Raw genomic sequence first — 15,159 nt, 5'->3', positions numbered from 1 at the left:
TCCCAACCTCGCTGCACCGTCACACCCACTCCCTTTATACAAGAGTTTGGAGCATTGTAACACTTGGAAATTATTTTTCAAACTGTTCACCTGGGTTTGGGATATTGCTCTAACTTGTGACCAATATGCAAATGAATTTGCAATGTCTTTCAGACATTATTCCTATATTTTGGTACACACCGCCTCTACCAACTTCCCTGCACCGCCTCACCCATTCCCTGTATCTTCATGGTGCACACCGCCTCTCCCGACCTCCCTGCACTGCCACACCCACTCCCTGTATCTGTGGTGCACACCGCCTCTCCCGACCTCCCTACATCGCCTCTCCCGACCTCCCTGCACCGCTCTCCCGACCTCCCTGCACCGACACACTCACTCCCTGTATCTCCATGTTGCACACCGCCTCTCCCGACCTCTCTGAACCGCCACACCCACTCCCTGTCTCTCTGTGGTGCACACCGCCTCTCCCGACCTGCCTGCTGTGGTATTCTGGGGTGGACCCGTAGCAAAAGCATGCACAAACAGTACAATGACAAGACACAAACACGACCAAGGCTTATAGAATACTGACCACATTTTATTGAATTACATTTCTTTTATAGCAGCGCATGCCAGATGTACTGGCATACCAGGTGTACATTAATTAGCATATCAATAGTGTGTACAAATCACTACACCTGCACTGTCCCTCCCCTCTCGAAATCCGTGCACCGCCACGCCCACTACCTGTATCTCAGTGTTGAACACCGCCTCTCCCGACCTCCCTGCATGGCCACACCCATTCTCTGCATCTCCATGGTGCACACTGCCTCCGCGACATCCATGCACCGCCTCTCCCGACCTCTCTGCACCGCCACACCCACTCCCTGTATCTCCGTGGTGCACTCTACCTCTCCCAACCTCGCTGCACCGTCACACCCACTCTTTTTATGCAAGAGTTTGGAGCATTGTAACACTTGGAAATTATTTTTCAAACTGTTCACCTGGGTTTGGGATATTGCTCTAACTTGTGACCAATATGCAAATGAATTTGCAATGTGTTTCAGACATTATTCCTATATTTTGGTACACAACACCTCTACAAACCTCCCTGCACCGCCTCACCCATTCCCTGTATCTTCATGATGCACACCGCCTCTCCCGACCTCCCTGCACTGCCACACCCACTCCTTGTATCTGTGGTGCACACCGCCTCTCCCAACCTCCCTACATCGCCTCTCCCGACCTCCCTGCACCGCTGTCCCGACCTCCCTGCACCGACACACTCACTCCCTGTATCTCCATGTTGCACACCGCCTCTCCCGACCTCTCTGAACCGCCACACCCACTCCCTGTGTCTCTGTGGAGCACACCGCCTCTCCCGACCTGCCTGCTGTGGTATTCTGGGGTGGACCAGATGTACTGGCATACCAGGTGTACATTAATTAGCATATCAATAGTGTGTACAAATCACTACACCTGCACTGTCCCTCCCCTCTCGAAATCCCTGCACCACCACGCCCACTACCTGTATCTCAGTGTTGAACACCGCCTCTCCAGTCCTCCCTGCACAGCCACACCCACTCCATGTGTCTCCATGGTGCACACCGTCTCTCTCGACCTCTCTGCACCACCACACCCACTCCTGTATCTCCGTGGTGCACATCGCCTCTTCCGACCTCCCTGCACCGCCTCTCTCGACCTCTCTACACCGCCACACCCATTCCCTGTATCTCCGTGATACACATCGCCCCGCCCGACTTCCCTGCACAGTCACTTCCTGTATCACTTCCTGCATCACTGCTCTCCCGACCTCCCTGCACTGCCACACTCACTCCCTGTATCTCCATGGCGCACACAACCTCTCCCGACCTCTCTGAACCGCCACACCGACTCACTGTGTCTCTGTAGTGCACACCGCCTCTCCCGACCTCCCTGCACTGTCCCTCCCCTCTCGAAATCCCTGCACCGCCACGCCCACTATCTGTATCTCAATGTTGAACATCGCCTCTCCCGTCCTCCCTGCACAGCCACACCCACTCCGTGTGTCTCCATGGTGCACACCGCCTCTCTCGACCTCTCTGCACCGCCACACCCACTCCTGTATCTCCGTGGTGCACATCGCCTCTTCCGACCTCCCTGCACCGCCTTTCTCGACCTCTCTACACTGCCACACCCACTCCCTGTATCTCCGTGATGCACATCGCCTCTCCCGACCTCCCTGCACCGTCTCTGCGACCTCCTTGTACCGCCACACCCACTCCCTGTATCTTTGTGGTATATACTGCCTCTCACGACCTCCCTGCACTGTCACTTCCTGTATCTCCGTTGTGCACACCACCTCTCCCTACCTCCCTACACCACCACACCCGACCTCCCTGCACCGCCACTCCTGACCTCTCTGCACCACCACACCCCCTCCCTGTAGCTTCGTGGTGCACCCCGCCTCTCCCGACCTCTCTGCACTGCCACACCCACTCCCTGTATTTCCGTGGTGAACACCGCCTCTCCCGACCTCCCTGCATGGCCACACCCACTCTCTGCATCTCCGTGGTGCACACTGCCTATCCCGACATCCCTGCACCGCCTCTCCCGACCTCTCTGCACCGCCACACCCACTCCCTGTATCTCCGTGGTGCACTCTACCTCTCCCAAACTCGCTGCACCGTCACACCCACTCTTTTTATGCAAGAGTTTGGAGCATTGTAACACATTTTTCAGACTGTTCACCTGGGTTTGGGATATTTGTGACCAATATGCAAATGAATTTGCAATGTGTTTCAGACATTACTCCTATATTTTGGTACACACCGCCTCTACCAACCTCCCTGCACCGCCTCACCCATTCCCTGTATCTTCATGGTGCACACCGCCTCTCCCGACCTCCCTGCACTGCCACACCCACTCCCTGTATCTGTGGTGCACACCGCCTCTCCCGACCTCCCTACATTGCCTCTCCCGACCTCCCTGCACCGCTCTCCTGACCTCCCTGCACCGACACACTCACTCTCTGTATCTCCATGTTGCACACCGCCTCTCCCGACCTCTCTGAACCGCCACACCCACTCCCTGTCTCTCTGTGGTGCACACCGCCTCTCCCGACCTGCCTGCTGTGGTATTCTGGGGTGGACATGTAGCAAAAGCATGCACACACAGTACAATGACAAGACACAAACACGACCAAGGCTTATAGAATACTGACCACATTTTATTGAATTACATTTCTTTTATAGCAGCGCATGCCAGATGTACTGGCATACCAGGTGTACATTAATTAGCATATCAATAGTGTGTACAAATCACTACACCTGCACTGTCTCTCCCCTCTCGAAATCCCTGCACCGCCACGCCCACTACCTGTATCTCAGTGTTGAACACCGCCTCTCCAGTCCTCCCTGCACAGCCACACCCACTCCATGTGTCTGCATGGTGCACACCGTCTCTCTCGACCTCTCTGCACCACCACACCCACTCCTGTATCTCCGTGGTGCACATCGCCTCTTCCGACCTCCCTGCACCGCCTCTCTCGACCTCTCTACACCGCCACACCTATTCCCTGAATCTCCGTGATACACATCGCCTCTCCCGACCTCCCTGCACCGTCTCTGCGACCTCCCTGTACCGCCACACCCACTCCCTGTATCTTTGTGGTATATACTGCCCCTCCCGACCTCCCTGCACAGTCACTTCCTGTATCACTTCCTGCATCACTGCTCTCCCGACCTCCCTGCACTGCCTCTCCCGACCTCCCTGCACCGACTTTCCCATTCTAACTGTACTGCCTCACCCGACCTTTCTGCAACGCCTCACCCGACCTCTATGCCCCACTTCACCCACTTCCTGCATCTCCGTGTTGCACACCGCCTCTCCAGACCACTCTGCACCGCCTCTCATGACCTCCCTGCACCGCCTCTCCTGACCTCTCTGCACCACCACACCCCCTCCCTGTATCTTCGTGGTGCACCCCGCCTCTCCCGACCTCTCTGCACTGCCACACCCACTCCCTGTATTTCCGTGGTGAACACCGCCTCTCCCGACCTCCCTGCATGGCCACACCCACTCTCTGCATCTCCGTGGTGCACACTGCCTATCCCGACATCCCTGCACCGCCTCTCCCGACCTCTCTGCACCGCCACACCCACTCCCTGTATCTCCGTGGTGCACTCTACCTCTCCCAAACTCGCTGCACCGTCACACCCACTCTTTTTATGCAAGAGTTTGGAGCATTGTAACACTTGGAAATTATTTTTCAGACTGTTCACCTGGGTTTGGGATATTTGTGACCAATATGCAAATGAATTTGCAATGTGTTTCAGACATTATTCCTCTATTTTGGTACACACCGCCTCTACCAACCTCCCTGCACCGCCTCACCCATTCCCTGTATCTTCATGGTGCACACCGCCTCTCCCGACCTCCCTGCACTGCCACACCCATTCTCTGTATCTGTGGTGCACACCGCCTCTCCCGACCTCCCTACATCGCCTCTCCCGACCTCCCTGCACCGCTCTCCCGACCTCCCTGCACCGACACACTCACTCTCTGTATCTCCATGTTGCACACCGCCTCTCCCGACCTCTCTGAACCGCCACACCCACTCCCTGTCTCTCTGTGGTACACACCGCCTCTCCCGACCTGCCTGCTGTGGTATTCTGGGGTGGACACGTAGCAAAAGCATGCACACACAGTACAATGACAAGACACAAACACGACCAAGGCTTATAGAATACTGACCACATTTTATTGAATTACATTTCTTCTATAGCAGCGCATGCCAGATGTACTGGCATACCAGGTGTACATTAATTAGCATATCAATAGTGTGTACAAATCACTACACCTGCACTGTCCCTCCCCTCTCGAAATCCCTGCACCGCCACGCCCACTACCTGTATCTCAGTGTTGAACACCGCCTCTCCAGTCCTCCCTGCACAGCCACACCCACTCCATGTGTCTCCATGGTGCACACCGTCTCTCTCGACCTCTCTGCACCACCACACCCACTCCTGTATCTCCGTGGTGCACATCGCCTCTTCCGACCTCCCTGCACCGCCTCTCTCGACCTCTCTACACCGCCACACCCATTCCCTGAATCTCCGTGATACACATCGCCTCTCCCGACCTCCCTGCACCGTCTCTGCGACCTCCCTGTACCGCCACACCCACTCCCTGTATCTTTGTGGTATATACTGCCCCTCCCGACCTCCCTGCACAGTCACTTCTTGTATCACTTCCTGCATCACTGCTCTCCCGACCTCCCTGCAATGCCACACTCACTCCCTGTATCTCCATGGCGCACACCACCTCTCCCGACCTCTCTGAACCGCCACACCCACTCACTGTGTCTCTGTGTTGCACACCGCCTCTCCCGACCTTTCTGGAACGCCTCTCCCGACCTCTATGCACCGCTACACCCACTCCCTTCATCTCCATGAAGCACACTGCCTCTCTCGACCACTCTGCACCGCCTCTCCTGACCTCCTTGCACCTCCTCTCCCGACCTCTCTGCACTGCCTCTCCCGGCCTCCCTGCACCACCACACCCATTCCCTGTATCTCCGTGGTGCACACCGCCTCTCACAATCTCCCTGCACTGCCATATCCGAACTTTCTGCACCACCTCTCCCGACCTTCCTGCACTGCCACACCCACTCCCTGCATCTTCTTGGTGCACATCGCCTCTCCTGACCTCCCTGCACCACCACACCCGACCGTCCCACACCCACTCACTGTATCTCCGTGGTGCACACTGCCACTCCTGACCTCCTTGCACCACCTCTACCAACCCCCAGGCACCAACGCTCCCACTACATGTATCTCCGTGGTGCACACCCGACTTCCCTGCACCGCCACACCCACTCCCTTTATCTTCAAGGCGCACACCGCTTCTCCTGACCTCCCTGCACTGCCTCTCCCGACCTCCCTGCACCGACTTTCCCATTCTCACTGTACTGCCTTACCCGACCTTTCTGCAACGCCTCACCCGACCTCTATGCCCCACTTCACCCACTTCCTGCATCTCCGTGTTGCACACCGCCTCGCCAGACCACTCTGCACCGCCTCTCATGACCTCCCTGCACCGCCTCTCCTGACCTCTCTGCACCACCACACCCCTTCCCTGTATCTTCGTGGTGCACCCCGCCTCTCCCGACCTCTCTGCACTGCCACACCCACTCCCTGTATTTCCGTGGTGAACACCGCCTCTCCCGACCTCCCTGCATGGCCACACCCACTCTCTGCATCTCCGTGGTGCACACTGCCTATCCCGACATCCCTGCACCGCCTTTCCCGACCTCTCTGCACCGCCACACCCACTCCCTGTATCTCCGTGGTGCACTCTACCTCTCCTAAACTCGCTGCACCGTCACACCCACTCTTTTTATGCAAGAGTTTGGAGCATTGTAACACTTGGAAATTATTTTTCAGACTGTTCACCTGGGTTTGGGATATTTGTGACCAATATGCAAATGAATTTGCAATGTGTTTCAGACATTATTCCTATATTTTGGTACACACCGCCTCTACCAACCTCCCTGCACCGCCTCACCCATTCCCTGTATCTTCATGGTGCACACCGCCTCTCCCGACCTCCCTGCACTGCCACAGCCACTCTCTGTATCTGTGGTGCACACCGCCTCTCCCGACCTCCCTACATCGCCTCTCCCGACCTCCCTGCACCGCTCTCCCGACCTCCCTGCACCGACACACTCACTCTCTGTATCTCCATGTTGCACACCGCCTCTCCCGACCTCTCTGAACCGCCACACCCACTCCCTGTCTCTCTGTGGTGCACACCGCCTCTCCCGACCTGCCTGCTGTGGTATTCTGGGGTGGACACGTAGCAAAAGCATGCACACACAGTACAATGACAAGACACAAACACGACCAAGGCTTATAGAATACTGACCACATTTTATTGAATTACATTTCTTCTATAGCAGCGCATGCCAGATGTACTGGCATACCAGGTGTACATTAATTAGCATATCAATAGTGTGTACAAATCACTACACCTGCACTGTCCCTCCCCTCTCGAAATCCCTGCACCGCCACGCCCACTACCTGTATCTCAGTGTTGAACACCGCCTCTCCAGTCCTCCCTGCACAGCCACACCCACTCCATGTGTCTCCATGGTGCACACCGTCTCTCTCGACCTCTCTGCACCACCACACCCACTCCTGTATCTCCGTGGTGCACATCGCCTCTTCCGACCTCCCTGCACCGCCTCTCTCGACCTCTCTACACCGCCACACCCATTCCCTGAATCTCCGTGATACACATCGCCTCTCCCGACCTCCCTGCACCGTCTCTGCGACCTCCCTGTACCGCCACACCCACTCCCTGTATCTTTGTGGTATATACTGCCCCTCCCGACCGACCTGCACAGTCACTTCCTGTATCACTTCCTGCATCACTGCTCTCCCGACCTCCCTGCAATGCCACACTCACTCCCTGTATCTCCATGGCGCACACCACCTCTCCCGACCTCTCTGAACCGCCACACCCACTCACTGTGTCTCTGTGGTGCACACCGCCTCTCCCGACCTTTCTGGAACGCCTCTCCCGACCTCTATGCACTGCTACACCCACTCCCTTCATCTCCATGGAGCACACTGCCTCTCTCGACCACTCTGCACCGCCTCTCCTGACCTCCTTGCACCGCCTCTCCCGACCTCTCTGCACTGCCTCTCCCGGCCTCCCTGCACCACCACACCCATTCCCTGTATCTCCGTGGTGCACACCGCCTCTCACAATCTCCCTGCACTGCCATATCCGAACTTTCTGCACCACCTCTCCTGACCTCCCTGCACCACCACACCCGACCGTCCCACACCCACTCACTGTATCTCCGTGGTGCACACTGCCTCTCCTGACCTCCCTGCACCACCTCTACCAACCCCCGGGCACCAACGCTCCCACTACATGTATCTCCGTGGTGCACACCCGACTTCCCTGCACTGCCACACCCACTCCCTTTATCTTCAAGGCGCACACCGCTTCTCCTGACCTCCCTGCACTGCCTCTCCCGACCTCCCTGCACTGACTTTCCCATTCACCCTGTACTGCCTCTGCAACCTTTCTGCACCGCCACATCCACTCCCTGTATCTCCGTGGTGCACACCACCTCTTCTGACCTCCCTGCACCGCCTCTCCTGGCCTCCTTGCACCGCCTCTCCCAACCTCCCTGCACTGCCTCTCCCGACCTCCCTGCACTGACTTTCCCATTCACCCTGTACTGCCTCTGCAACCTTTCTGCACCGCCACATCCACTCCCTGTATCTCCGTGGTGCACACCACCTCTTCTGACCTCCCTGCACCGCCTCTCCCGACCACCCTGCACCGCTACACCAACTCCCTGTATCTCCGTGGTGCACACCCGACTTCCCTGCACCTCCACAGCCACTCCCTGTATCTTCAAGGCACACACCGCCTCTCCCGACCTCCCTGCACTGCTTCTCCCACTTCCTGTATCTTCAAGGCGCACACCACTTCTCCTGACCTCCCTGCACTGCCTCTCCCGACCTCCCTGCACCGACTCTCCCGTTCTCCCTGTACCGCCCCTTCCGACCTTGCTGCAAAGCCTCTCCCGACCACTATGCACCGCTTCACCCACTCCCTCCATCTCCGTGGTGCACACTGCCTCTCCCGACCAATCTGCACCGCCTCTCCTGACCTCCCTGCATCGCCTCTCGCGACCTCCCTGCACTGCCTCTCCCGGCCTCCCTGCACCACCACACCCATTCCCTGTGACTTTGTGGTGCACACCGTCTCTGCCGACCTCCCTGCATGCCACACTTTGTATCTCCATGGTGCACACTGCCTCTCCCGATCTCCCTGCACTGCCACACCCGACCTTCCTGCACTGCTTCTCCCGACCTCCCTGCACCGCCACACCCACTCCCTGTATCTTTGTGGTGCACACTGCCTCTCCCGACCTCCCTGCACTGCCATACCCACTCCCTGCAGCTCCGTGGCGCACACCACCTCTCCCGACCTCTCTGCACCACCGCTCCCGGCCTCCCCACACCCAATGACTGTATCTCCATGGTGCACACTGCCTCTCCCGACCTCCCTGCACCACCTCTCCCGACCACTCTGCACCGCCACACCCACTCCCTGTAACTCCATGGTGCACACCGCCTCTCCAGGTCTCTCTTCACCGCCTCTCCCGAAATTCCTGCACCGCAACGCCCACTCCCTGTATCTCAGAGGTGAACACCACCTCTCCCGACCTCCCTCCACCTCCTCTCCCGACATCCCTGCACAGCCATACCCTCTCCCTCTATCTCCGTGGTACACACCGCCTCTCCCAACCTTCCTGCACCGCCTCACCCATTTCCGGTATCTTCATGGTGCACAACGCCTCTCCCGACCTCCCTGCACTGCCACACCCACTCCCTGTATCCGTGCAGCACACCGCGTCTCCCGACCTCCCTGCACCGCCTCTCCCGACGTCCCTGCACTGCCACACCCACTCCCTGTATCCGTGGAGCACACCGCCTCTCCCGACCTCCCTGCACTGCCTCTCCCGAAATTCCTGCACCGCAACACCCACTCCATGTATCTTTATGGTACACACCGCCTCTCCCAACCTTCCTGCACCGCCTCACCCATTTCCGGTATCTTCATGGTGCACACCGCCTCTCCCGACCTCCCTGCACTGCCACACCCACTCCCTGTATCCGTGGAGCACACCGCCTCTCCCGACCTCCCTGCACCGCCTCTCCCGACCTCCCTGCACTGCTCTCCCGACCTCCCTGCAACGCCACACTCACTCCCTGTAACTCCATGGTGCACACCGCCTCTCCCGACCTCTCTGAACTGCCACACCCACTCCCTGTGTCTCTGTGGTGCACACCGCCTCTCCCGACCTCCCTGCACTGCCCCTCCCCTCCCGAAATCCCTGCACCGCCATGCCCACTACCTGTATCTCAGTGTTGAACACCGCCTCTCCCGTCCTCCCTGCACAGCCACACCCACTCCATGTATCTCCATGGTGCACACCACCTCTCTCGACCTCTCTGCACCACCACACCCACTCCTGTATCTTCGTGGTGCACATCGCCTCTTCCGACCTCCCTGCACCGCCTCTCTCGACCTCTCTGCACCGCCACACCCACTCTCTGTATCTCCGTGATGCACATTGCCTCTCCCGACCTCCCTGCACCGTCTCTCCAACCTCCCTGTACCGCCACACCCACTCCCTGTATCTTTGTGGTACATACTGCCTCTCCCGAACTCCCTGCACCGCCACTTCCTGTATCTCCGTTGTGCACACCACCTCTCCCGACCTCCTTACACCACCACACCCAACCTTCCTGCACCGCCTCTCCCGACCTCTCTACACTGCCACACCCACTCCCTGTATCTCTGTGGTGTACACTGCTTCTCCCGAACTCCCTGCACCACCACGCCCACTCCCAGTATTTCCGTGGTGAACACTGCCTCTCCCGACCTGCCTGCATTGCCACACCCACTCTCTGCATCTCTGTGGTGCACTCTGCCTCTCCCAACCTCGCTGCACTGTCACACCTACTCCATTTATACATGCGTTTGGAGCATTGTAACACTTGGACATTATTTTTCAAACACTGCCTCTCTCGACCTCTCTGCACCGCCACACCCACTCTCTGTATCTTCGTGATGCACATTGCCTCTCCCGACCTCCCTGCACCGTCTCTCCGACCTCCCTGTACCGCCACACCCACTCCCTGTATCTTTGTGGTACATACTGCCTCTCCCGAACTCCCTGCACCACCACTTCCTGTATCTCTGTTGTGCACACCACCTCTCCCGACCTCCTTACACCACCACACCCAACCTTCCTGCATCGCCTCTCCCGACCTGCCTGCATGGCCACACCCACTCTCTGCATCTCTGTGGTGCACCCTGCCTCTCCCGACCTCGCTGCACCGTCACACCCACTCCCTTTATACATGTTTGGAGCATTGTAACACTTGGAAATTATTTTTCAAACTGTTCACCTGGGTTTGGGATATTGCACTAACTTTTGACCAATATGCAGTTGAATTTGTAATATGTTTTAGACATTATTCCTATATTTTGGTGCACACCACCTCTCCCGACCTCCCTGCACTGCCACACCCACTCCCTGTATCTGTGGTGCACACCGCCTCTCCTGATCTCCCTACATCGCCTCTCCCGACCTCCCTGCACCGCTTTCCAAACCTCCCTCCACCACCACACTCACTCCATGTATCTCCATGGTGCACACCGCCTCTTCCGACCTCTCTGAACTGCCACACCCACTCCCTGTGTCTCTGTGGTGCACACCGCCTCTCCCGACCTCCCTGCACTGCCCCTCCCCTCCCGAAATCCCTGTACCGCCACGCCCACTACCTGTATCTCAGTGTTGAACACCACCTCTCCCATCCTCCCTGCACAGCCACACCCACTCCATGTATCTCCATGGTGCATACCGCCTCTCTCAACCTCTCTGCACCGCCACACCCACTCCTGTATCTCCGTGGTGCACATCGCCTCTCGACCTCTGTACACCGCCACACTCACTCCCTGTATCTCCATGGTGCACATCGCCTCTCCCAACCTCTCTGAAATGCCACACCCACTCCCTGTGTCTCTGTGGTGCACACCGCCTCTCCCGACCTCCCTGCACTGCCCCTCCCCTCCCGAAATCCCTGCACCGCCACGCCCACTACCTGTATCTCAGTGTTGAACACCACCTCTCCCATCCTCCCTGCACAGCCATACCCACTCCATGTATCTCCATGGTGCACACCGCCTCTCTCGACCTCTTTGTACCGCCACACCCACTCCTGTATCTCCGTGGTGCACATCGCCTCTTCCGACCTCCCTGCACCGCCTCTCTCGACCTCTCTACACCGCCACACTCACTCCCTGTATCTCCGTGATGCACATCGCCTCTCCCGACCACCCTGCACCGCCTCTCTGACCTCCCTGTATCGCCACACCTACACCCTGTATCTTTGTGGTATATACTGCCTCTCCCGACCTCCCTGCACAGTCACTTCCTGTATCTCAGTTGTGCACACCACCTCTCCCGACCTCCCTACACCACCACACCCGACCTCCCTGCACCGCCTCTCCCGACCTCTCTGCACCACCACACCCACTCCCTATATCTCCGTGGTGCACACTGCCTCTCCCGACCTCCCTGCACCACAACGCCCACTCCCTGTATTTCCGTGGTGAACACCACCTCTCCCGACCTCCCTGCATGGCCACACCCACTCTCTGCATCTCTGTGATGCACACTGCCTCTCCCGACATCCTTGCACCGCCTCTCACGACCTCCCTGCACTGCCACACCCTCTCCATGCATCTCTGTGGTGCACACCGCCTCTCCCGACCTCGCTGCACCGTCACACCCACTCTCTTTATACAAGAGTTTGGAGCATTGTAACACTTGGAAATTATTTTTCAAACTGTTCAGCTGGGTTTGGGATATTGCACTAACTTTTGACCAATATGCAGTTGAATTTGTAATAAGTTTTAGACATTATTCGGATATTTTGAAGTTTTTACGAGTGATTTTCTCAACTTTGCACCTTTCGATTCTTGTCTTTTTGCACGTTATTGTTTTCAACTTTGCTTGAAACGTTGCCTCTATCGTTTGCAACTTTGTGATTTATTTTTTCAATTTTGCACCAGATTTCGAGATAATCAATTTGCATGTGATTTTCCCAATTCAGTTGAATTTGCGATTTTGCACCTACCTTTAGGCACATTGAATGATTTTCTGAACTGTTTGTTGTATAGCACTTAACATTTGTTTGGTTTGGTGATTTCCCTACCTCTGCACCTGGTTTGGAGAAATTGCCCCTATTTTTTGTACCTTTCGCCACTTTGCATGTATCTTTGCCACTTGAGGTTGAGATATTGCACCTGCCTTTTTTGTAACTTTGTAAGCGCATTTCCCAAATTTGTACCTTGGTTTTAGATGATGACCTTACCTTTGCCACATTGCATGCAAGTTTCTCCCATTTTTCAACCTTTTGTTTTTGTTTGAAACATTACACCTGACTTGCCATTTTGAAGTAATTTTCCAACTTTTGTAGCTGACTTTGATATATTACACCCAAGAGACTGGACAGGGTAGGTTGGTGTTTTGTGGGGGTAGGTCAGTGATTTTCGTGCAAGAGTTTCAGTAATCTGTGCAGGCATAAAGGGAAGGGGTCATAATTGTTTGTGCAATGCAAGTCTTATGACATCACAGTAAAAGTAGCCGAGATTTTATGCATAGTCTGTGTTGCCTCAACAAACACCTATTCTTATTACTCATTCAGAAGTTGTTGTGAAAATTTGCAGCCGGTACTATACACAGGATCTGGAAGAAAAAAAACAAATTACTGGAACAAAAAGTTATTTGCCGACTAGCAATTCACCACTGGGGAAAATAATATTTATGTAAGAGTACTGCTGGATTAAGACACACAGATTTATTGTTACGTTAGTGTAATATTATGATATATGCATCTACAATACCAACGGCCACTGTTGATTGTAATCGATATGCAAATTACTTAACATACTGATTATTTAAATGCAATTTTAAAATGTAATTATCTTACTCCATGATTATCCAGTGCAAGTGTGAGATATTACATGACTACCGAGACGATATCCATAATATTGACCAATGCCGAAGGTAAATATTATGGATATCGTTGAGGTAGGAACGCAATATCAAACATACACGAGAGGATGTCCCTCTGTTATAGAGAAATAACACAACATAATAGAACCTTTCAAAATCTTTTGTAATGAAGCAAGTGGGCAATATCAGCACTGAGTTTTAAAATGGTATAGCCCCCCCCCCCCCTCCCTCATTGATACGCAGATTTTGTGGAATTCGTCATCTTCACCTGGATGGATCTTAGTTTTATACAACCAATCAAGCCACGGACATTTTGTATTCACAATATTGAAGTTGTTTGATTGGCTACGTAATATCGGCTGAATGTGCGTATAATGCAAAATCACACATGGCCAACTTTCCCCAGTTCTCATTGACGTGCATCGTGGAGAGATGGAAGTAAATCCCACTTTCTCGGACGTTTTCAACGATGGCCTAATAGAAGCAACGCAGAATATTTGAATCAGCTCGGGTTTGATAATGTCGATATTGAACCGGGTACTGTTCCACAAGTATTTTTTTTTACTTCAGTGACTACAATTTACTGGTTTATCATATTCTTATATTAAAAAAAACAAACTTGACTTTACATGCAACTTGTTTTATTATATTGCAGGAAATCCAGAGTGGACGGTTTTGCAACCCAGTGTCGGATTCTGCTGTATGGGCCGTCGCTAAGGATTCAATAACAAAGAACACAAGGCAACGTAACATGTGGACTCTGCATACTTTTAATGAACAACACCTGACGGGAATTAACAACTGATGAAAAGGTGAAAATTTGCCTGTTGAGGACTTGGCTTATTGGTTAGGTAAATTCGTCCTAGAGGTGCGCAATGTGGATGGTAATTGTTAATTGTTGAAAATGAAGCTACTTGGAGACTATTCATCCCGGGTTCTTGTTTGCACTATGGTATTTCCAAATATGCAAACTTTGCCCTCAGAAGCGGAATGGAACATCGAGCTCTACGTTTTGACCCACCCCAAATCACTTTATACGAGTCACCAGGTGAAATGCCTTATTTGAAGTATGTGGAAGATGTGTCGAAAAGCAACCAAAGTGGTCTAAAGCATCAGAGTAAGAGGAAAGGAGGTAATGCATTATGCAAATGCTGAAAACCCCCAACAATGCTATATTAGAATGTACAAGAAGTACACATCACTCTGCCCACCCGAGGGAAAACAAAAAGCATTCTACCTGCAACCCCGGCGTAAATACGAAGAATCCGACAAGATATGGTTTACTAAGCAGCTGATGGGTAACAATTCTATTCAACTTGTGGTGCCAGATTTATTCCGATCTGCTGGAATCGTTGGAAACTTTACAAACCATAGTCTGTGCTACAGCTGCGAAAAGTCTTTATGAGCATTGTGTTGATAAGCATAATGGAACAAACAGGACACCACTCAGTAGAAGGTAACCAAACTTGAACATTATTAATATATTGCTATCACTGTAAACTAACTTAACTAAAGAAAGTAGCACCGCATGTTTTTACTGGTTGATTTTTCAAAGAATTTTAAATGAATGCATGATCACA

Source organism: Saccoglossus kowalevskii, chromosome 19, assembly GCF_978046115.1.
Source record: "Saccoglossus kowalevskii chromosome 19, keSacKowa6.1, whole genome shotgun sequence".
Taxonomy (NCBI): Eukaryota; Metazoa; Hemichordata; class Enteropneusta; family Harrimaniidae; genus Saccoglossus; species Saccoglossus kowalevskii.
This window is presented reverse-complemented; position numbering follows the sequence as displayed.